A 19,743-nucleotide genomic window follows, 5' to 3' on the forward strand; every position below is an offset into this window, starting at 1 on the left:
TTAACAACGTGGGACGGAAATCCTAGAATGAGCTGAGACTCAGCATCAAGGAATTGAGAAAACCTTCTCAACCAAAAGGGGGAAGAGTGAAATGAGACAAAGTGTCAATGGCTGAGAGATTCCAAACAGAGTTGAGAGGTTATCCTGGAGGTTATTCTTACATATTAAGTAGATATCACCTTGTTATTCAAGATGTAATGGAGACGCTGGAGGGAACTGCCTGAAAATGTAGAGCTGTGTTCCAGTAACCATGTTTCTTGAGGATGATTGAATAATGATATAGCTTTCACAATGTGACTGTGTGATTGTGAAAACCTTGTGTCTGATGCTCCTTTTATCTACTTCGTCAACAGATGAGTAGAACATATGTAATAAAAATAAATATTAAGGGGAACAAATGTTAAAATAAATTTAGTTTGAAATGCTAGTGATCAATGAAAGTGAGGGGTAAGGAGTATGGTATGTATAACCTTTTTCCTGTTTTTGTTTTATTTCTTTCTCTTTTGTCTTTTTATTTCTTTTTCTGAATTGATGCAAATATTGTAAGAAATGATGAATATGCAACTATATGATGATATTGTGAATTACTGATTATATATGTAGAATGGAATGATCACATGTTAATGTTTTTGTTCATTTGTTAATTTTTTTAATTAATAAATAAATAAATTTTTTAAAAATTAGGTGTTTTGTCTTTTTGTTAAGTTGAAGGATTTATTTATATATTCTGAATATCAATACTTTATCAGATAAGTGGCTTCCAAATAGTTTCTCCTATTGTGTAGAACTTTTATGATGATGTCCTTTGGGGCACAAAAAGTTTTTAATTTTGATGAGATCCCATTTATCTATTTTTCCTTTTCTTGCTTATGTTTTGGGTGAAAACCTAGCACAAGATCTTGAAGATGCTTCCCTACATTTTCTTCTGGGAGTTTTCTCATTAAGCCTCTTAAATTCAGGTCTTTGGTCCATTTTGAGTTGATTTTTTATGTGACATGAGGTAGGAATCTTCCTTTTTCTGCAAATGGAGAATCTGTTTACCCAGGACTATTTGTTGAATAGTGGTCTTTGCCACCTAGTCAGAAATCAGTCGGCCATAAATGTCAGTGTTGATTAATGAGTTCTCATTTCTTTTCTTCTTTTTTTTTTTTTTTGTACATGGGCAGGCACCGGGAACCAAACCTGGGTCCTCTGGCATGGCAGGCAAGCATTCTTGCCTGCTGAGCCACCGTGGCCCATGAGTTCTCATTTCTATTCCATTGGCTATCTCTGTGCTAATACCATGCTATTTTGATGCCTGTATTTGTAATAAGTTTTAAGATCTGAAGCGTGAGTCCTCCAACTTAATTCTTTTTCAAGATGGATTTAGGTGGAATTTAATTAGTCCTCTAGAGCAGTAGTAAATAGCCAGGAATTGTCTGGAACAATCATTGGGGGGGCATCCATGACTAGACATATTGTACATGAGTCTGGAAGAGGTGAAAGGGCCAAGATCACAGCACAGAACTGTAAGTAAAGCCCCCAAACTTTGGAAGCTTGCACCCTTCCCCACTGGCAGGGCAAGCTGTATTGGAAATACTTCTCCAAGGTAAAATGAAGCAGTCTCTACCAGCAGCAAGGGAAGGTAGCTCAATCAAGCTCCAATTGTGGTTTTAATGAACAAATTTAAACCACTGATTACAAGCTCTAAACACAGATAAACCCAGTGCAAGCAGAAAAGGAGCTCTTTGGTCTCTCCTAGCAGGGCTAGAGAGGAGATGGGCTTGATGGAAAAAATATAAGAGGTTTTTGGAGTCAGCCAAGATCAGAACACTGGAAATGGGCTGGCCTCAAGAAAAGGGGCACATAGAGCCAGGTACCAACTTTTGCTCTTGACTGGCAAAACTTGGCGGCTGGAGACTGGTTCTGAAAAGGGATTTGTTATTTTTTTTTAAACTATTCTATGTAGCTCATTAGAGAAAGCCACAGGCATTTTCAATTGTTAGCACTGACCCAGGCAAGAGCAGAATTAAGATAGGTCTGAGAGGCAACATAATTAGTTAAGTGAAGGGGGTAATTTCTTAAAGGGCATATCTTCCCCAAGAAAAGAGGGAGGTGGGCCCAGCTCAAGTGGTAGCTCTCATTCAGAGAATTCAGACCCCAAGAGCTAGAAAACAGAAACAACTTAAGCTTGCCTTCTACCTCAGCCTCTGTCTTAACCACACCCCTTGCAGGGACAGGATCTGCTGAGAATTAAAGGCACCACACCACTTCACACCAGTGAGGAGTTGTGGGCTAAGACGTACCACCTTCTGGGCAGGATGGGAAAAGCACAGAGTCTAGAGGCTTCACAGGAAAGTCTCATTCTCAGGGAAATTTGATGCTGCTTACACTCTCCTCCTGAGACCTGGTCCTGTCTGGTCTGGGAAAATCTCATTGGGCTCAATCATAACCCTCCTCATGAAAAAGTTTCCACATAAGCAGGGCAAGAACCAGAAAAACAAAAGCTGAGAAATTATGATCAGTTAAACGGAAGTTATGCTAGAAGTCTAGAAAAAGTTGAACTGAATGTCAAAGAACAGATAGAGAACAAAGCCAACCAACAAGAAAATCCTAGATAAAAGTGAAAACAACCTCCAGAATAAACTAATCAAGGAAGTCAAATACCTAGACACCATCAAAGAATTATGAGTCACATATGGCCCAGTAAAAGGAACAAATTAACACTTCAAGTAAAACACAGGAGTTGAAATAACTAATTAAAGATGTTCAAGCAAACATGCTAAATCAAATATAAATCAAATCAATGAGTTGAAGGAAGATATGCCAAAAGAGATGAAAGACATAAAGAAGACATTGGGAAATCATAAAGAAGAATTCAAAAGCTTGATAAAAACATATGGCAGAACTTATGGCATTTTCCTTCTTCATCTCCAAAGGTCGCAGGTTGGTGGACTCTGCTTCATGGTGCTACAGCATTCTCTGCTCTCTCCAAATCTCCTTCATTCTCCAAAATGTTTCCTCTTATAGGACCCCCAAAATTTATCAAGACCCACTCGAATGAGTGGAGACATGTCATCACCTAATCCAGCTTAACAACCACTCTTGATTAAATCACATATCCAGGGAGATGATCTAATTACAGTTTCAAACTGTATCATACAGTATTGAACAGGGATTATAAGAAATGGCTGCCTTTACAAAATGGGATTAGGATTAAAACATGGCTTTTCTAGGGTACATACATCATTTCAAACTAGCACAGGTAGAGATTGAGCATTTGATGCTGAGGAAGTACAGAATGTTCAACAGAATTGATTGCAAAGATCCAGAAATGGATAGTACGATGCTATCTGATGATAGCAAATACTGTAAGAACACCGAACAAAGCTGAATGTGAGTATTGTTGAAAGATGAATACAAGGGGCATGTACGACACTAGAAAGAAAGATAGAAGATAAAGAATGGGACTGCATAATTTAGCAAAACGTAAAATGGACAATGATGGTAATTAAATGCACAGACATAAGAATATTTTTACATGAGAGAGAACAAATGGATATCAACATTGCAAGGTGTTGAAAATGGGATGATATATGGGAAAAATACAATCAATGTAAACTAGGGTCTATAGTTAACAGTAATATTGTAATATGGGTCCATTAAATGTAACAAAGGCAATGTAACAAAGCTAAATGTCAGTAAGGGGGGATGTAAAGGAGGGATATGGGATTCCGGGTGTTGCTGTTTCTCCTTTTTTATTAATTTTTTTATTCTTCATTTTTTTTCCTCTTCTTTCTTTGCAGAAGAAATGGAAATGTCCTCATATGGATTGTGGTGGTAAATGCATAACCACTGATTGTTTACTTAGGATGGATTGTTTTGCATGTGAATAAAACTGTTCATAAAATAAACAGAAAGACACATATGCTGGAAAAAATGTGGAAATAGAGAATTGTACGTATTATCTGTTTGTAGGTAAATTGTATGGTGTAGCCCCTCTGGAGCGCAGTGTTGTGGCTCCACAGGAGGCTAAGTATAAGGTTGCCATATGATACTGAAATCCCATTATTAGGTACAAACTTGGAAGAATTGAAAGCAGGGATATGAATGGACATTTGCATACTGGTGCTTATGGCAACAGTAGTCATGATTTATAATGGAAGAAGTTGGCCTAAGGGTACATCAACTGATGAACAGAAGGGCAAACTGTGGCATATACCTACAATGAAATACTGAGTGGCTACAAGAAGGAATAAAGTTGTGAGGCATGCAACTAGGTGAAAAAACCTTAAGGAAGTAGGCTGAATGAAATCCAGAAATGAAAAGACAATATTATAATGCCTTACAAATATGTACAAACTATAATGTGCAAACTCTGAGAATTGAATTTGAGAACATAGATTATCAGGGGAAGATTTGCTATATAGATTCCTAAGCTTTTACAGCAGTCACATCTATTCCTGAGTTATAACTGTTATTTCTAAATTCTGAGATGTGGAACTCTTTATCATTCCCTGTAACTTTGGGCATCTGTGTGAACCCCGAGACTCAAAACTAGAGTTCTGCAGCTCTGAAAGTCAGCATTACTCCATGCAGCAATTTGAAAAAAGCTGAAAAAGATGAGATTTCAATTGAAGATATGAATGAAGTTGATCTTGTTAGGAGCAAGGAAAGTCAGACTATAGGATTATATTGACTTTGTTTTAAAACTCCAACTTCTGTTTGAGACCAAAGAAAGAAATGTTTATTTGGTGCAAAATTTATATTTTCTATAGCACACTATCTAATTTAACTTGTATTGTCAATTTATCTGTCAGTTTATTCCATGGTAATTACATGGAACCTTGAATAAGGATTGAGATCTTGTTGGTGTATGAACAGGTTAATGTGATGCCCCAAAATACCTCAGAGTAATCTGGGAAGAAAATAAGAAAGCATTAGAAAATTCTCCTAAAGGGACAGGAAAAATGTGGAAATATTAAACTTCCCCACTTGGGGAATTCCTGATATTCTCACAAGCACTGGGGACTACCAATTTAATAGGCCAAGCACTTGATCTTATGCCCTTATGAGACTTTTCAGCAATGTTTTTCAATTTTCTGTGTACAAGTCCTTTACATCTTTGGTTTGATTTATCCATCGAAATTGATTCTTTTAGGTGCTATTGTGAATGGAATTTTATTCTTAATTTCTTCTTCTGATTGTTCATTGCTAGAGTGTAGAAACACTATTGATTTTTAGGTGTTGATCTTGTACCTCTATAATTTTCCAAATTCATTAATAGCGCTAAGAGATTTGTTGTGGATTTTCAATATGTAAGATTATGTCATCTGCAAATAGGGAAAGTTTTGAAACTTTTACTTCTTCCTTTCTCATTTGGATGACTGTTACTTTTTTCTTTCCTAATTGCTCTAGATGGAACTTCTAATACTATGTTGAATAAGAGTGGTGTACAGTGGGAATGATTGTCCTGTTCCTGACCTTAGGGGGAAAACTCTCAGTCTTTCACCATTAAGTAGGATGTAATAAAATACCCTCTATCATGTTGAGGAAGTTTTCTTCTATTCCTAGTGTTCTAAATGTTTTTATCAAGAAAAGGTGCTGTACTTTGTCACGTGCCTTTTCTGCATCAACTGAGATGATGACATGGTTTTTCCTTCATTCTGTTAATGTGATCTAATACATCATTAATTTATTTTCTTATGTTGAATCAACCTTGCATACCCAGGATAAATCCGACTTGATCACAGTGCATTAGTCTTCTAATATGCTCTTATCCCCAGTTTGCTAGCATTTTATTGAGTGCTTTTGCATCTAGATTCCTAAGAGACATTGGTCTGTGGTTTCTTCTTTTGTGCTATCTTTATCCAGCTTTGGTATGAGGGTGACATCAGCCTCATAGAACTAGATAGGGTGTGTTCCCTTCTCTTTAATATTTTGGAAGAGTTTGAGTAGAATTGGAGTGTGGGCAACACCACCTATGGCAGTTATTTTTGTCCCATAAAGAATCGATGAGAGGAGCAAAAACCTTTGACACAAAGTCAGAAAGCAAGAAAGTCTCTGTCCCAAGAGAGAGCCAGAGCCTTGAGTTTATTTTCCGCTAGCTCTTTATCAGGTAAAGGGGCCATTTAGGGCTAAGTTATCCACTGAACACCAGGGGAGGTTCCCATTTGCCTTGAGGAGATATCTTTAATTTTAAAAACAAAGCAGAAAATTTTCCATGAGTAGGAGAATACGTTCCAGATAAGCAAGTCCCACAGATAAGCAAAGCAGACAGATATGCAAGTGACACAACAAAGTAGACAAACATATTAAGCTGTTTTCAGCTTCAAGTCAACACAAAAACAGGCAGGCAAGCACAATGGTTTTCCACTGCTTAGGGACATGCAAACACAGAGCAATCTTACAAATGCTTTAACCACATCCTCTCCATATTGGACTTAAATCTTCCTGGAAATTTTGGTAGAATACTCCTGTGAAGCCATCTGATCTTTTTTTTTTTTTTTTTTTTTTGGTCAGCCTGGCTAAAGGTTTGTTGATTTAATTGATCTTTGCAAAGAACCAACTTTTGTTTTTGTTGATTCTATTTTTATTTCTATTTCTTTATCTCCACTCTAATCTTTGTTATTTCTTTCCTTCTGCTCACTTTGGGTTTAGTTTGCTTTTCTCTTTCTAGTTTTCCTGTTTTGAGGTCAAGTCTCTGAAACGAAGTCTTTCTTCTTTTTTAATGTAAGCATGTAGAGCTATAAATTTGCTTTTCAGCATTGCCTTTGTTGCATCCCATAAATTTTAATATGTTGTATTTTCATTTTCATTCACCTCAGGATATTTCCTAATCTCCCTTGCTATATTCATGAATTTCCTATTTCTAACTTCATTCAGTTATGATTGGAAAATATATATATATATGTTATGATTTCAATATTTTTTAATTTATTGAGACTTTTTTTGTGACCCAACATATGTTCTATTCCCTGAGAATGATCCCTGTGCATGCAAGAAGTGTATTCTGCTTCTGTTGGTGCAGAGTTTTATATATATACACACACATATACACGGTCTATTTAGTTCCTTAATGATCTTCTGATTAGGTGTTCTATTACCAAGCGTGGAGTGTTAAGGTCTTGTACTATTAATGTAGAAATGAAAATTACTTTTTTCACATCTTTCAGTGTTAGCTTCATATATTTTGGGGTTCTGCTGTTAAATGCATGTATATATTTATAATTGTTTCACCTTCCTGCTGAATTGTCCCTTTTATCAGTCTAATGACCATCTTTGTCCCTCAAACTCTTTTTGACTTAAAGTCTATTTTATCTGATATTAATATAACCACTCCACTCTCTTTTTGTTACTACTTGCAAGGTATTCTTTTTTTTCCATCCTTTTACCTTCAACCTACTTGCCTCTTTGACTTAAAACATGGGTCTCCTGCAGACAGTATATAGTTGGATCCTGGGGTTTTTTTCTTTGTTTGTTTTTAATCCAGTCTCTGGATTAAAGTACCAGTCTTTGCCTTTTGATGGAGAGTTTAATCCATTTACAGTTAATGCCACTACTGTTGATACAGGACTTTCTTCTTTTATTTTGCTATTTAGCCTTTGTAAATCTTATGTCTTTTCTCCCACTGACTTCAATTAAAGTCTACTTTTATATTTATTTGATCTCTTGTATTGTACTATATTGAGTGCCTTCTCATTTCTATCTGAATATATTTCTCATGTGTTTTCCTTGTGGTTGCTATGGCAATAAAGCATAACATCCTAAATATATAGCAATCATATTTGGTTTGATACCAAATTAACTTCAATAGCATGCACCTATACTTTTCCTATACCTCTGTATGCTCCCTCCATTTTTTGTGTGTTTGTTACCACTTATATCTTTGTACATTTTATGTCCAAAAACCAAGATTTATCATTTTCTTTTTATGTGTTTGCATTTTAGTACCTGTAGGAAGTAAAAAGTGTAGTTACATACCAAACAACACAAAACAATAATAATGGCATTTATTATTACATGTATGGTTACTTTTACAAGAGATATTTGTTTCTTTATGCTGCTTTGAACCACTGTCTAGTGTCCTTTCATTTCAGTCCAAAGAACTCCCTTTAGCATTGCTTGTAGGCAGGTCTAGTGTTGATGAACTCCCTCAGTTTTTCTTATCTGGGAATGCCTTAATTTCTCCCTCATTTTTCTTTTCTTTTCTTTTCTTTTTTTTTTTTTTTTTTGCATGGGAAAGAACCAGGAAATGAACCCAGATCTCTGGCATGGCAGGCAAGAACTATGCCTGCTGAGCCACCATGGCCTGCCGTCTTCCTCATATTTTTTTAAAAACTTTTTTTATTAATTAAAAAAATTAACAAACAAAACATTTAGATATCATTCCATTCTACATATACAGTCAGTAATTCTTAATATCATCACAGAGTTGCATATTCATCATTTCTTAGTACATTTGCATCAATTTAGAAAAAGAAAAAGACAACAGAAAAAGAAATAAAATGATAATAGCAAAAAAAAAGACTATTAATACCATACCCTTTACCCCTCACTTTCATTGACCACTAATTCAAACTGAATTTATTTTAACATTTGTTCCCCCTGTTATTTATTTTATTCCATATGTTCTACTCTTCTGTTGATATAGTAGCTAAAAGGAGCATCAGACATAAGGTTTTCACATTCACAGAGTCTCATTGTGAAAGCTATATCATTGTTCAATCATCATCAAGAAACATGGCTATTGGAACACAGCACTACATTTTCAGGCAATTCCCTCCAGCCTCTCCACTACATCTTGAACAACAAGGTGATATCTACTTAATGCATAAGAATAACCTCTAGGATAACCTCTCAACTCTGTTTGGAATCTCTCAGCCATTGACACTTTGTCTCATTTTACTCTTCCCCCTTTTGGTTGAGAAGTTTCTCTCAATCCCTCGATGTTAATTCTCAGCTCATTCTAGAGTTTTTCTCAGTCCCTTGATGCTGAGTCTCAGCTCATTCCAGGATCTCTGTCCCACGTTGCCAGGAAGGTCCACACCCCTGGGAGTCATGTCCCATGCAGAGAGGGGGAGGGTGGTGAGAATGCTCATCATATTGGCTGGAGAGAGAGGCCACATCTGAGCAACAAAAGAGGCTCTCTTGGGGGTGACTCTTAGGCCTAAATTTTAAGTAGACTTGACCTATCCTTTGTAGGGTTAAGTTTCATGTGAACAAATCCCAAGACTGGGGGCTCAGCCTATAGCTTTGGTTGTCCACACTGCTTGTGAGAATGTCAAGAATTCAACTTGGGGAAGTTGAATTTCTCCCCACTCTCACCCTTTCCGAAAGGGGGCTTGCAAATACTTTTCCAGTCACTGATCAAATCATTCTGGGATTCATCAGGGGATCACTCTGGGCAAACCAACAAAATCTCATGTGCTATCTGAGATTCCAAGTATTTATGACATTCAATCAAACTATCTACATGAGTTATATTAGGAAATGCTCTAGTCAAAATATAAATTTTGTAACAAATAAACATTTTTTTGCTTTAGTCTCACACATAAGGTGACATTTTAAAGTATTAATTATCATCTATTTTCAGCACCCTGCAATAATGAGTCCTTTGTTCTTCCTCATGCCGAAACATTTTTAAAATTTGTACATTGTACATTTAACTATTATTATACACTCTAGGCATTCCTAGATTATACCATCTCAATCTTTAACATCTATCTTTCTTTCTGATTGCATTTATGTCCCCAGCCCTCCTCCCTCTATCATTCTCACATGCAGCTTCATTCAATGTTTTAACATAATTACATTACAGTTAGGTAGTATTGTGCTGTCCATTTCTGAGTTTTTGTATCCAGTCCTGTTGTACAGTCTGTATCCCTTCAGCTCCAATTACCCACTCTCTTACCCTATTTCTATCTCCTGATGGTCTCTGTTACCAATGACATATTCCAAGTTTATTCACTAATGTCACTTCATATCAGTTAGACCATACAGTATTTGTCCTTTAGTTTTTGGCTAGTCTCACTCAGAATAATGTTCTCAAGGTCCATCCATGTTGTTAAATACTTCATAAGTTTATTCTGTCTTAGAATATTCCATCCATCGTATATACATACGATGGCATAATATTCCATCGTATGTATATACCACAGTTTGTTTAGCCACTCGTCTGTTGATGGACATTTTGGCTGTTTCCATCTCTTTGCAATTGTAAATAATGCTGCTGTAAACATTGGTGTGCAAATGTCTGTTTGTGTCTTTGCCCTTAAGTCCTCTGAGTAGATACCTAGCAATGGTATTGCTGGGTCATATGGCAATTCTATATTCAGCTTTTTGAGGAACCGCCAAACTGCCTTCCACAGTGGTTGCACCATTTGACATTCCCACCAACACTGAATAAGTGTGCCTCTTCCTCAACATCCTCTCCAGCACTTGTCATTTTCTGTTTTGTTGATAATGGCCATTCTGGTGGGTGTGAGATGACATCTCATTGTGGTTTTGATTTGCATTTCTCTAATGGCCAGGGACATTGAGCATCTCTTCATGTGCCTTTTGGCCATTTGTATTTCCTCTTCTGAGAAGTGTCTGTTCAAGTCTTTTCCCATTTTGTAATTGGATTGGCTGTCTTTTTGTTGTTGAGTTGAACAATCCCTTTATAAATTCTGGATACAAGACCTTTATCTGATATGTCATTTCCAAATAGTGTCTCCCATTGTGTAGGATGTCTTTTTACTTTCTTGATGAAGTTCTTTGATGCACAAAAGTGTTTAATTTTGAGGAGCTCCCATTTCTTTCTTTCTTTCTTCATTGCTCTTGCTTTAGGTGTAAGGTCCATAAAACCACCTACAGTTATAAGACTCATAAGCTACCTCCCTACATTTTCCTCTAACTGTTTTATGGTCTTAGACCTAATGTTTAGATCTTTGATCCATTTTGAGTTAACTTTTGTATAGGGTGTGAGATACGGGTCCTCTTTCATTCTTTGCATATAGATATCCAGTTCTCTAGGCACCATTTATTGAAGAGACTGTTCTGTCCCAGGTGAGTTGGCTTGAGTACCTTATCAAAGATCAAATGTCCATAGATGAGAGGGTCTATATCTGAGCACTCTATTTGATTCCATTGGTCAATATATCTATCTTTATGCCAGTACCATGCTGTTTTGACCACTGTGGTTTCATAATATGCCTTAAAGTCAGGCAGCATGAGACCTCCAGCTTCGTTTTATTTCCTCAAGATACTTGTAGCCATTCGGGGCACCCTGCCCTTCCAGATAAATTTGCTTGTTGGTTTTTCTATTTCTGAAAAGTAAGTTGTTGGGATTTTGATTGGTATTGCATTGAATCTGTAAATCAATTTAGGTAGAATTGACATCTTAACTATATTTAGTCTTCCAATCCATGAACATGGTATGCCCTTCCATCTATTTAGGTCTTCTGTGATTTCTTTCTTTCTTTTTTTTTTTTTTTGCTTTTAATAAAAGGAGATTTATTTCATTCATTCTTCAGAGGAAAGGCAGCTGACTTTCAACTGAGGTTCTTTCTTATATGGAAAGTCACAGGGTGGTCTCTGCATGCCTTCCCTCCAGACCTCTGGGTTCCAACAACTTTCCCTGGGGTAATTTCTTTCTGCATCTCCAAAGGCCTGGGCTGAGCTGCAAGTGCTGAGATGAGGTATGCTGAGCTGCTTGGGCTGTGCTACGTTGAGCTCTCTCATTTAAGCACCAGCCAATTAAATCAGACATCATTCATTGCCACAGGCATGCCTCTTAGCTAGTAGCAGATGTAATGAGCAACAGATGAGATTCACGTGATATTGGCTCATGTCCACAGCAACAGAACTAGGTACCTTCACCTAGCCAAGTTGACAACTGAATCTAACTACCACAGTGGGTTTTAATTCTTTATGGGATTCCTTTGTGAAGAGGATAAAAAACGGAAAAGGCACAGAGAGCTTAGAGAGAAACACCCGGGAGAAACAAGCAAGGACCCACAGGAGCTGAGAGCAAAAGCCACGTGCCTTCCCACGTGACAGAGGAACCCCAGATTCCAGAAGCTTTTCCTCTAGATTCTTTTTTTTTTATGGATCTACTTTTTTTTTTATTAATTAACGGAAAAAAATAAATTAACCCAACATTTAGAAATCATACCATTCTACATATGCAATCAGTAATTCTTAACATCATCACATAGATGCATGATCATAGTTTCTTAGTACATTTGCATCGGTTTAGAAGAACTAGCAACACAACCAAAAAAGATATAGAATGTTAACATAGAGAAAAAAATAAAAGTAATAATAATAAGAACAAAACAAAACAAAACAAAACAAAAACCTATAACTCGGATGCAGCTTCATTCAGTGTTTTAACATGATTACTTTACAATTAGGTATTATTGTGCTGTCCATTTTTGAGCTTTTGTATCTAGTCCTGTTGCACAGTCTGTATCCCATCAGCTCCAATTACCCATCATCTTACCCTGTTTCTAACTCCTGCTGAACTCTGTTACCATTGACATATTCCAAGTTTATTCTCGAATGTCGATTCACATCATTGGGACCATATGGTATTTGTCTTTTAGTTTTTGGCTAGACTCACTCAGCATAATGTTCTCTAGGTCCATCCATGTTATTACATGCTTCATAATTTATCCTGCCTTAAAGCTGCATAATATTCCATCGTATGTATATACCACAGTTTGTTTAGTCACTCTTCTGTTGATGGACATTTTGGCTGTTTCCATCACTTTGCAATTGTAAATAACGCTGCTATAAACATTGGTGTGCAAATGTCTGTTTGAGTTTTTCCCCTTAATTCATTTGAGGAGATTCCCAGCAATGGTATTGCTGGGTCGTATGGCAATTCTATATTCAGCTTTTTGAGGAACTGCCAAACTGCCTTCCACAGTGGTTGCACCTTTGACATTCCCACCAACAGTGGATAAGTGTGCCTCTTTCACCGCATCCTCTCCAGCACTTGTCATTTTCTGTTTTGTTGATAATGGCCATTCTGGTGGGTGTGAGATGATATCTCATTGTGGTTTTGATTTGCATTTCTCTAATGGCCAGGGACATCGAGCATCTCTTCATGTGCCTTTTGGCCATTTGTATTTCCTCCTTTGAGAGGTGTCTATTCAAGTCTTTTTCCCATTTTGTAATTGGGTTGGCTGTCTTTTTGTTGTTGAGTTGAACAATCTCTTTATAAATTCTGGATACTAGACCTTTATCTGATATGTCGTTTCCAAATATTGTTTCCCATTGTGTAGGCTGTCTTTCTACTTTCTTGATGAAGTTTTTTGATGCACAAAAGTGTTTAATTTTGAGGAGTTCCCATTTATTTATTTCCTTCTTCAGTGCTCTTGCTTTAGGTTTAAGGTCCATAAAACTGCCTCCAATTGTAAGATTCATAAGATATCTCCCTACATTTTCCTCTAACTGTTTTATGGTCTTAGACCTAATGTTTAGATCTTTGATCCATTTTGAGTTAACTTTTGTATAGGGTGTGAGAGATGGGCCTTCTTTCATTCTTTTGCATATGGATATCCAGTTCTCTAGGCACCATTTATTGAAGAGACTGTTCTGTCCCAGGTGAGTTGGCTTGACTGCCTTATCAAAGATCAAATGTCCATAGATGAGAGGGTCTATATCTGAGCACTCTATTCGATTCCATTGGTCGATATATCTATCTTTATGCCAATACCATGCTGTTTTGACCACTGTGGCTTCATAATATGCCTTAAAGTCAGGCAGCGCGAGACCTCCAGCTTCGTTTTTTTTCCTCAAGATGTTTTTAGCAATTCGGGGCACCCTGCCCTTCCAGATAAATTTGCTTATTGGTTTTTCTAATTCTTAAAAATAAGTTGTTGGGATTTTGATTGGTATTGCATTGAATCTGTAAATCAATTTAGGTAGAATTGACATCTTAACTATATTTAGTCTTCCAATCCATGAACATGGTATGCCCTTCCATCTATTTAGGTCTTCTGTGATTTCTTTTAACAGTTTCTTGTAGTTTTCTTTGTATAGTAGGTCTTTGTCTCTTTAGTTAAATTTATTCCTAAGTATTTTATTCTTTTAGTTGCAATTGTAAATGGAATTCGTTTCTTGATTTCCCCCTCAGCTTGTTCATTGCTAGTGTATAGAAACACTACAGATTTTTGAATGTTGATCTTGTAACCTGCTACTTTGCTGTACTTGTTTATTAGCTCTAGTAATTTTGCTGTGGATTTTTCAGGGTTTTCGATGTATAGAATCATATCATCTGCAAACAGTGGTAGTTTCACTTCTTCCTTTCCAATTTTGATGCCTTACATTTCTTTTTCTTGTCTAATTGCTCTGGCTAGAACTTCCAGCACGATGTTGAATAACAGTGGTGATAGTGAACATCCTTGTCTTGTTCCTGATCTTAGGGGGAAAGTTCTCAATTTTTCCCCATTGAGGATGATATTAGCTATGGGTTTTTCATATATTCCCTCTATCATTTTAAGGAAGTTCCCTTGTATTCCTATCCTTTGAAGTGTTTTCAACAGGAAAGGATGTTGAATCTTGTCAAATGCCTTCTCTGCATCAATTGAGATGATCATGTGATTTTTCTGCTTTGATTTGTTGATATGGTGTATTACATTAATTGATTTTCTTATGTTTAACCATCCTTGCATACCTGGGATGAATCTTACTTGGTCATGATGTATAATTCTTTTAATGTGTTGCTGTATTCGATTTGCTAGAATTTTGTTGAGGATTTTTGCATCTGTATTCATTAGAGAGATTGGTCTGTAGTTTCCTTTTTTTGTAATATCTTTGCCTGGTTTTGGTATGAGGGTGATGTTGGCTTCATAGAATGAATTAGGTAGCTTTCCCTCGACTTCAATTTTTTTGAAGAGTTTGAGCAGGGTTGGTACTAATTCTTTCTGGAATGTTTGATAGAATTCACATGTGAAGCCGTCTGGTCCTGGACTTTTCTTTTTGGGAAGCTTTTGAATGACTGATTCAATTTCTTTACTTGTGATTGGTTTGTTGAGGTCATCTATGTCTTCTTGAGTCAAAGTTGGTTGTTCATGCCTTTCTAGGAACTTGTCCATTTCATCTACATTGTGGTATTTATTAGCATAAAGTTGTTCATAGTATCCTGTTATTACCTCCTTTATTTCTGTGAGGTCAGTGATTGTGTCTTCTCTTCCATTTCTGATCTTATTTATTTGTGTCCTCTCTCTTTTTCTTTTTGTCAATCTTGCTAAGGGCCCATCAATCTTGTTGATTTTCTCATAGAATCAACTTCTGTTCTTATTGATTTTCTCTATTGTTTTCATGTTCTCAATTTCATTTATTTCTGCTCTAATCTTTGCTATTTCTTTCCTTTTGCTTGCTTTGGGGTTAGTTTGCTGTTCTTTCTCCAGTTCTTCCAAGTGAACAGTAAATTCCCGAATTTTTGCCCTTTCTTCTTTTTTGATATAGTCATTTAGGGCAATAAATTTCCCTCTTAGCACTGCCTTTGCTGTGTCCCATAGGTTTTGATATGTTGTGTTTTCAATTTCATTCACCTCGAGATATTTACTAATTTCTCTTGTAATTTCTTCCTTGACCCACTGGTTGTTTAAGAGTGTGTTGTTGAGCCTCCATGTATTTGTGAATTTTCTGGCAGTCTGCCTATTATTGATTTCAAACTTCATTCCCTTATGATCTGAGAAAGTGTTGTGTATGATTTCAATCTTTTTAAATTTGTTGAGACTTGCTTTGTGACCCAGCATATGGTCTATCTTAGAGAATGATCCATGAGCACTTGAGAAAAAGGTGTATCCTGCTGTTGTGGGCTGTAATATCCTATCAACGTCTGTTAAGTCTAGCTCATTTATTGTAATATTCAAATTCTCTGTTTCTTTATCGATCCTCTGTCTAGATGTTCTGTCCATTGATGAGAGTGGGGAATTGAAGTCTCCAACTATTATGGTAGATGTGTCTATTTCCCTTTTCAATATTTGCAGTGTTTGCCTCACGTATTTTGGGGCATTCTGGTTTGGTGCGTAAATATTTATGATTGTTATGTCTTCTTGTTGAATTGTTCCTTTTATTAGTAGATAGTGTCCTTCTTTGTCTCTTTTAACTGTTTTACATTTGAAGTCTAATTTGTTGGATATTAGTATAGCTACTCCTGCTCTTTTCTGGTTGTTATTTGCATGAAATATCTTTTCCCAACCTTTCACTTTCAACCTATGTTTATCTTTGGGTCTAAGATGTGTTTCCTGTAGACAGCTTATAGAAGGGTCCTGTTTTTTAATCCGTTCTGCCAGTCTATGTCTTTTGATTGGGGAGTTCAGTCCATTAACATTTAGTGTTATTACTGTTTGGATAGTACTTTCCTCTACCATTTTGCCTTTTGTATTTTATATGTCATATCTAATTTTCCTTCTTTCTACACTCTTCTCCACACCTCTCTCTTCTGTCTTTTTTATATCTGCCTCTAGTACTCCCTTTAGTATTTCTTGCAGAGCTGGTCTCTTGGTCACAAATTCTCTCAGTGACTTTTTGTCTGAAAATGTTTTAATTTCTCCCTCATTTTTTTTTTAACTTGCTTTACTTTTTTTTTATTAATTAAAAAAAGAATTAACAAAACAATTAGAAATCATTCCAATCTACATGTACAATCAGTAATTCTTAATAACATCACATAGTTGCATATTCATCATTTCTTAGTACATTTGCATCGATTTAGAAAAAGAAATAAAAAGACAACAGAATAAGAATTAAAACAATAATAGAAAGAAAAAAAAACAAAAACAACAAAAACAAAAAACCTATACCTCACATGCAGCTTCATTCAGTGTTTTAACATAATTGCATTACAATTGGGTAGTATTGTGCTGTTCATTTCTGAGTTTTTATATCCAGTCCCGTTGTACAGTCTGTATCCCTTCATCTCCAATTATCCCTTCTCTTTTTTTTTTTTTTTTTTAATTAACGGAAAAAAAGAAATTAACCCAACATTTAGAGATCATACCATTCTACACATGCAATCATTAATTCTTAACATCATCACATAGATGCATGATCATCATTTCTTAGTACATTTGCATTGGTTTAGAAGAACTAGCAACATAACCGAAAAAGATATAGAATGTTAATATAGAGAAAAAAATAAAAGTAATAATAGTAAAATCAAAACAAAACAAAACAAAACAAAACAAAAACCTATAGCTCAGATGCAGCTTCATTCAGTGTTTTAACATGATTACTTTACAATTAGGTATTATTGTGCTGTCCATTTTTGAGTTTTTGTATCTAGTCCTGTTGCACAGTCTGTATCCCTTCAGCTTCAATTACCCATTGTCTTACCCTGTTTCTAACTCCTGCTGAACTCTGTTACCAATGACATATTTCAAGTTTATTCTCGAATGTCCGTTCACATCAGTGGGACCATACAGTATTTGTCCTTTAGTTTTTGGCTGGATTCACTCAGCATAATGTTCTCTAGGTCCATCCATGTTATTACATGGTTCATAAGTTTATCTTGTCTTAAAGCTGCATAATATTCCATCGTATGTATATACCACAGTTTGTTTAGCCACTCTTCTGTTGATGGAGATTTTGGCTGTTTCCATCTCTTTGCAATTGTAAATAATGCTGCTATAAACATTGGTGTGCAAATGTCCGTTTGTGTCTTTGCCCTTAAGTCCTTTGAGTAGATACCTAGCAATGGTATTGCTGGGTCGTATGGCAGTTCTATATTCAGCTTTTTGAGGAACCGCCAAACTGCCTTCCACAGTGGTTGCACCCTTTGACATTCCCACCAACAGTGGATAAGTGTGCCTCTTTCTCCGCATCCTCTCCAGCACTTGTCATTTTCTGTTTTGTTGATAATGGCCATTCTGGTGGGTGTGAGATGATATCTCATTGTGGTTTTGATTTGCATTTCTCTAATGGCCAGGGACATTGAGCATCTCTTCATGTGCCTCTTGGCCATCCGTATTTCCTCTTCTGAGAGGTGTCTGTTCAAGTCTTTTTCCCATTTTGTAATTGGGTTGGCTGTCTTTTTGTTGTTGAGATGAACAATCTCTTTATAAATTCTGGATACTAGACCTTTATCTGATATATCATTTCCAAATATTGTCTCCCATTGTGAAGGCTGTCTTTCTACTTTCTTGATGAAGTTCTTTGATGCACAAAAGTTTTTAATTTTGAGGAGTTCCCATTTATTTATTTCCTTCTTCAGTGCTCTTGCTTTAGGTTTAAGGTCCATAAAACCGCCTCCAGTTGTAAGATCCATAAGATATCTCCCAACATTTTCCTCTAACTGTTTTATGGTCTTAGACCTAATGTTTAGATCTTTGATCCATTTTGAGTTAACTTTTGTATAGGGTGTGAGAGATGGGTCTTCTTTCATTCTTTTGCATATGGAATCCAGTTCTCTAGGCACCATTTATTGAAGAGACTGCTCTGTCCCAGGTGAGTTGGCTTGACTGCCTTATCAAAGATCAAATGTCCATAGATGAGAGGGTCTATATCTGAGCACTCTATTCGATTCCATTGCTCGATATATCTATCTTTATGCCAATACCATGCTGTTTTGACCACTGTGGCTTCATAATATGCCTTAAAGTCAGGCAGCGCGAGACCTCCAGCTTCGTTTTTTTTCCTCAAGATGTTTTTAGCAATTCGAGGCACCCTGCCCTTCCAGATAAATTTGCTTATTGGTTTTTCTATTTCTGAAAAATAAGTTGTTGGGATTTTGATTGGTATTGCATTGAATCTGTAAATCAATTTAGGTAGGATTGACATCTTAACTATATTTAGTCTTCCAATCCATGAACACGGTATGCCCTTCCATCTATTTAGGTCTTCTGTGATTTCTTTTAGCAGTTTTTTGTAGTTTTCTTTATATAGGTTTTTTGTCTCTTTAGTTAAATTTATTCCTAGGTATTTTATTCTTTTAGTTGCAATTGTAAATGGGATTCGTTTCTTGATTTCCCCCTCAGCTTGTTCATTACTAGTGTATAGAAATGCTACAGATTTTTGAATGTTGATCTTGTAACCTGCTACTTTGCTGTACTCATTTATTAGCTCTAGTAGTTTTGTTGTGGATTTTTCCGGGTTTTCGACGTATAGTATCATATCGTCTGCAAACAGTGATAGTTTTACTTCTTCCTTTCCAATTTTGATGCCTTGTATTTCTTTTTCTTGTCTAATTGCTCTGGCTAGAACCTCCAACACAATGTTGAATAATAGTGGTGGTAGTGGACATCCTTGTCTTGTTCCTGATCTTAGGGGGAAAGTTTTCAATTTTTCCCCATTGAGGATGATATTAGCTGTGGGTTTTTCATATATTCCCTCTATCATTTTAAGGAAGTTCCCTTGTATTCCTATCCTTTGAAGTGTTTTCAACAGGAAAGGATGTTGAATCTTGTCGAATGCCTTCTCTGCATCAATTGAGATGATCATGTGATTTTTCTGCTTTGATTTGTTGATATGGTGTATTACATTAATTGATTTTCTTATGTTGAACCATCCTTGCATACCTGGGATGAATCCTACTTGCTCATGATGTATAATTCTTTTAATGTGTTGTTGGATACGATTTGCTAGAATTTTATTGAGGATTTTTGCATCTGTATTCATTAGAGAGATTGGTCTGTAGTTTTCTTTTTTTGTAATATCTTTGCCTGGTTTTGGTATGAGGGTGATGTTGGCTTCATAGAATGAATTAGGTAGTTTTCCCTCCACTTCGATTTTTTTGAAGAGTTTGAAGAGAATTGGTACTAATTC

This window comes from Tamandua tetradactyla, chromosome 9, assembly GCF_023851605.1.
Source record: "Tamandua tetradactyla isolate mTamTet1 chromosome 9, mTamTet1.pri, whole genome shotgun sequence".
NCBI classification, from domain to species: domain Eukaryota; kingdom Metazoa; phylum Chordata; class Mammalia; order Pilosa; family Myrmecophagidae; genus Tamandua; species Tamandua tetradactyla.